The 5906-nt window shown below is 38.6% G+C and overlaps 1 pseudogene; it reads left to right on the forward strand.

Annotated features, from left to right (window-relative positions):
- LOC106456525 (nuclear factor 7, brain-like) overlaps positions 1–3986 on the forward strand; it is a 13846-nt pseudogene extending 9860 nt beyond the window's left edge.
- Positions 3987–5906: the final 1920 nt, after the last annotated feature.

Here is a 5906-nt window from a genome sequence, read left to right on the forward strand (position 1 = left end):
TTAAATTACACAAAATGTCAGAAATCTGCACTGTCATGAACAAAAATTGAAACCTAATTTTTCATGATTTGTTCATCCATTCATACACACACTCACAGACTAATGAAGGACTTCCTGTACTGCACTTTCATTTATGTTTGCACATATAATTTGATAAATGGATTTATTTTCCATTCTGCTATTAAAAAAATTAGGAAAAAGAGGTTGCTAAAAAAAAAAATCCACACCATTGAATTCTGTTTCCACAGACACACTATAAAGGAGGAAGAAAGTATGGAACATTGTGAAAGAGAGACACTAGTTTTCATAACCAAAAGAGAACATAGGCACACACAGCACTGAATCTAGTCTTTAACCATTTGTCAGCTCCATGATTTCACAAATTGATTGCACAATGAAGACTTCAGCGGTTTTACTCATTTTCTTTCTTACTTATGCAGCCTCACCAGGTATGTTCATTGGGAAACTGTTTTAATAACAGCAACGTTTAAAATAAGTCAGTCAATCAGAGATGTTACAAAGGGGTCAAATTCATATTCGGCCAATAAAGATCTTTTAAAAGATGTGCCACACACACATCTCAAGTGGATGTAGGATGGAACAGCAAATAGTAAATATTTAATCAAAGTATTTACAATTGTAAGTCAGTACTTTCATATTTCTCTCAATATTCCAACAGCTCCAGCTGTCAGTGTGCGAACGCCAATAAGAAATACAGATAAGAAAGGACAAAGATGTGTATTTTCATTTGTTAGACTTTTTTATTGTTAAACAAAAGCAAGTTAGTGAATTTAACATTTTTTAATAATTAACTAATGATTAATCCCATGCTTTTTTACTTGGCTATAAACTGTACCAACAGTAGGGTTCGCCATTTCATTAAGACAGGAGTAAAAAAACATGTCAAGTCAAATGAAGCTGATATTACTGTTGAGTTAATTATCTGTTCTCACTTGTTGTATATTTTAAGACAATCAAAGGACAGTTTTGAGAATAAAACTAATCGTTCTTTTGTGTATTAAAATATGAAAAATAATTCATTTGCATGAGTTGTAAATGTTTGATACAGAGATCCAAAACACACAGAAACTTTAAGTAAATATTTGGAAAAACACATTTAACTCAGTGTAATCTAACCTCCATAGTTGTCATTGTTCTTGGCACATCTCGTTTAGATCACGACAGTTCTCTACTCTGTGGTCTGCCTCTTAAATTAATCGTATTACGTGTTAATTACTTTGTTATTTGTATAATTAAAGGGAAAAAAACAGAAGGAAAAATGGAATGGTCAAAAAAAATTACAGTATTATATGTACCATGATTTCAAATGCACAATATAATACATTTTCACTTTTTATAAGTGTTGCTAATTTGACAAAGTGCATCAAAATAGCTACTAAATTATTTTATGATTGTTTTAAGAAGGTAAATTATGATAGGTTTTGTCAAATCTGCTAACCTGTAACACACTGAATTTGTTACTTTTATTCATCTCCAGGTGTAGATGCATCATCTCTCAGCTTTTTCTTGACTAATATTTACATTTTGGGTACATTTCATGTTTTTAGTCTTTCAGACTAATCTTATCTTTAATCATGCTTGTAAAAGATGATTTTAAGCTCTTTAACATTTTATACAATGTTACTACATACCTATAAATTATCCATGCATGACTTTTTACACAGTGCCTGTGGGTGTGCGTGTGTGCGCATGTGCACGTGCGTGCACGTTTTAGGGGGTGGGGGGATAAAAGTCCAGCTGACTCTTTTTCCTACCTGGTGATAACACTGTCATAAAACCATGTCAACAATTAATGTGGCCTTTTGTGTGTGTTTTCCTTACACACACACAAACACACACACACACACACATCTGGTGTTACTAGACAGAAAGTGTGTGTGCGCGTATTGGTGAGAGGGAGCAGAGCTGTTCAGACTTCGCCCTACCTGCAGGAAACTGTCGCTCAGTCACTACATTGCCAACACTGCAACCAGCCGAGGAGCTTCGCACCAGCCCCTGAGTACAAACTGGGGAAACTGTGAGGAAGGTTCACAGCTGGTGGGGGTGGGAGGCACACAACAGCCTAATAGTCTTCACTAATCCCAGCTCTGTTCAATACAACATTTCCTTACAAGAGCAACAAGACAGGAGTGACTGTGGTGAGTGTGCTGGTTTACCTGAGGCTGAGAATGGTTTTTGTATTGCTTTCTGTGTTTTGGCCAGTGTTCACTTTGACAGACACACACCCACTGAGTCTTTCCAGTTTCCAAGGATCACCACACTGGGAGTAATGCTGCTGGGACAGTTACTGCCTCTCCTGTGGGATTAACCCTCTTCTGTTTAAAGGTCAATCTTTGTCTTGTCTGGTTAGTTTCACCCTGCAATCTTAAACTTTTTACTTATATCACATTAATAGTAATGGGTGGAATATTCAGTTCCAATTTGCTGTTAGCCAATGCATTTTCTTGCTGATGCTCCATCCAGGGACATGACACTGGCATTGTGATGCTAACCGCTGGTTTTGGCCCATCTCACCAATCTGGCCAGATATTTTGAGGTCTCTGCTCGATGGTAATGACAGAACAGCCGGGGTGTTTCTTTGGTACTGTTCTCCTTCTGACCACGGTTAACTCTTTTAGTTTTATCACTCTCTTCTGCATTACATCAGTTTTAAAGCAACCTTTTTTAACCTTTATCTAATCCCATATTTCAAATGAATAGATTCACTTGTGACCACTTTGTCCTATATTTTGACTACTAATCAATCCATCACAATGATAGTTTGACGTCTGAGTATTGGAATGCAAGATGGCCTGAATGAGTCAAGCTACAGGAGAGAAAAGTGGAAAAACCCCAACACTGCTGCTTCAAGCTGCTGACGCTCCACACACTGAATGTGAGTTTGAGCAAAAACACGCCTCAAAGGAAGTATCAGCCACCTTTAAACCTGGCTTTAAAGAACCCGTGTGAGTCATTCTTACAGGAGCGAGATCAGAGAGCTTCAGAGGCTCTCTGCAGTCTGCACTCGGAGAAACTCAAACTATTCTGTCTGGATCATCAGCAACCAGTGTGTGTCATTTGCAGAGACTCAGAAAAACACACCAACCACAGTTTCAGACCCATTGATGAAGCTGCACAACAACACAAGAAGGAACTTCAGGAAATTTCGGAGATATTAAAGAAGAAGTTGAAGGTTTGTGAAGAAGTCCAAGTGAAGTTTGATCAAACAGCAGAACACATTAAGGTCCAGGCCCGACACACAGAGAGGCAGATTAAGGAGCAGTTTACGGTGCTTCACCAGTTTCTAGCAGAGGAAGAGGAGCCCAGGCTGGCTGAACTGAGGGAGGAAGAGGAGCAGAAGAGTGGGATGATGATGGAGAAGATGGAGACTCTGAGCAGAGAGATAGCAACTCTTTCAGACACAGTCAGAGCCACAGAGGAGGAGCTGAGAGCTGAAGACGTCTCATTTCTGCACAACTACAAGAATGCATTGGAAAGAGTACAACACTGCCCCCTGCTGGATGATCCACAGCTGCCCTCAGGAGCTCTGATAGACCAGGCCAAACACCTGGGCAACCTGACCTTCAACATCTGGAACAATATGAAGGACATGGTCTCCTACACTCCTCTCATTCTGGATCCCAAACACCGCTCATCCAAACCTCATCATGTCTGAAAATCTGACCAGTGTGATAGGAGGAGAAAGACAACAGCTTCCTGATAATCCAGAGAGGTTTAATGATTCCTGCTCTGTCGTGGGCTCTGAAGGCTTTAACTCAGGGAATCACAGCTGGGATGTCGAGGTTGGAGACAGTATACGGTGGGGACTGGGTGTGTTTGCAGAGTCTGTGCAGAGGAAGGGAATCATACTGTCTGGATTATCGAGAATAAGGTTCTATGAAAGTAAATACTATGCACTCTCACCATCAGCTCCTCTCACTGCTCCAGAGGATCAGAGTGAACAGAGGACAGCTGTCGTTCTCTGATCCTGATACTAACACACACATACACACCTTCACACACACTTTCACTCACAATATGTTTCCATATATTAACACTTAACAATAAAGCCAATGTGCTGTTGTTGAAAGTACAGTGTTAGTGGAGCAGATGACTTGAGGATGATTATATTTCTAATGTTGTTTCCTGTCAGTGAATTGAAGCTGTGAAGCTGAAGCAATGATTCGTGTTTAACTCCATATATGAAATGTTTCTGATATTTGATTAAAGACTTTCTTCATGACAGAAATTAGATTTCAGTACATTAATAAAACTAAATAAGATCAGAGTTGAAAGGTTGAATTATTATGTATGTGCTTCATTGTCAGTATCTTCGGGGGGATTCAAAGTTATGAGATAAACTAGTGTAGAGGCATGTAGAGAAAAATATCGGAGCTTTATTTTGTTTCAAATCGGAGGAACGGCTAAGACGGCTTCACATGGAAACGTCAGCAGGAAGTTTATAATGACGGAGCTTGTTTCATCAGCTCATTTTTCCTTCATTTACAACAGAAGAAGAACTAAAATTGTGTGTGGATTCAGAGAGCTCGCTGTCAGAACAAATAAAGGAGGGGAACGGCTTTAAAGCAGCAAAGCGCTGTTTTTAGAACCGTATTTGTTCTATGCATCTTATGTCCCACAGAAGTCAAGATTTGAAGATGAAATTGTTTTATAGCTGTAAATTCAGTGTGCACAGTGAAAAGCAGAGGGGGAAAAACTATGATTACTGGAAAACACATATGCAGGAAGTAGCCACTTCATTAGGTACACGTGTTAAACCCGCAATAGAGCAAATATCTATTCAGATAATCACATGACAGCAACTCGGTGCATTTGGGGATGTAAAGATTGATCAAGATGACCTGCTGAAGTTCAAACTGAGTATCAGAATGGAGACAAAAGGTGATGTAAGTGACTTTGAACATGTCATGGTTGTTGGTGCCATGCAGACCAAAATCTTTAAGGAATAAAGTGGCTGGTGAGTGTATGTAGACATATATTTAGTATAGAACATTTTAATTACACACATTTTATTCTTACATATAAACAAATGCTCAGATTCTCTCACTGCTGTTTATATAGGTTTGCTGCTGTTTTTATTAAAAACTGGGGACTAAATTTGAGATAATTAAAGAATGGTCAGTCGAGGGGATTCACTTTAATGTGATCCTGTTCAGTTAGTTTCACACTGCACATTAAAAGGTGTTAAAATAGTATCCATTAATGTAACATTAGTTTTGTATAATTTTAAGTGAACCTGTTGGGGGGGTTTTTTTGGTTTTGTTTTGTTTTTTTTATTTACCATTGCTGGTGGAACAACACTTTCTTCAAGTGAATCACTTTTCAAGAAAAACTTAGACATCAGTGTAACATTTTGGAAAAACTGAATCTTTTGAGCTTTAAATGAAATTATTAACTGATGGGCTGGCTGTAATGTATATGCCACGGCCACCACTAGAGGGCACCATGAGTGTCTCATTTAGACAAACTGTGCGGTCACCACAGGCAGGTACATACCGGAATTTTGAAAGCACACCTCAAACAAACCAACACTGTGATCATTTTAGTCTGATGTATTATATTTTTTATTTTTCTCTTTTATATCTGAAAGTATTTTATATATTTTATGGCTTAATGTAACTCTCTGATGGACTGTGGCTTTATATTAGCTGTATGTGTGCTAAATTTTGGAAGTTACATCTTACATGTTTACATGTTTACATGGATGTGTTAATGCTGCGTTGTTCAACCTGTTTCCCTCAGGGAAGTGCTACAGGTGCATCAGCACAAAGACTGACAAACTCAGGAACAGTTTCTTCCCAAAAGCCATAACCACCCTGAACTCACACAAGCACCAATAACACAGTTCCACCCCCATTCCAAAGACTTCCCTCTATATACCACCA

The sequence above is a fragment of the Pundamilia nyererei genome, unplaced genomic scaffold, assembly GCF_000239375.1.
Source record: "Pundamilia nyererei isolate P.nyererei 1_Seehausen unplaced genomic scaffold, PunNye1.0 scaffold00369, whole genome shotgun sequence".
In the NCBI taxonomy this organism is placed as follows: Eukaryota; Metazoa; Chordata; class Actinopteri; order Cichliformes; family Cichlidae; genus Pundamilia; species Pundamilia nyererei.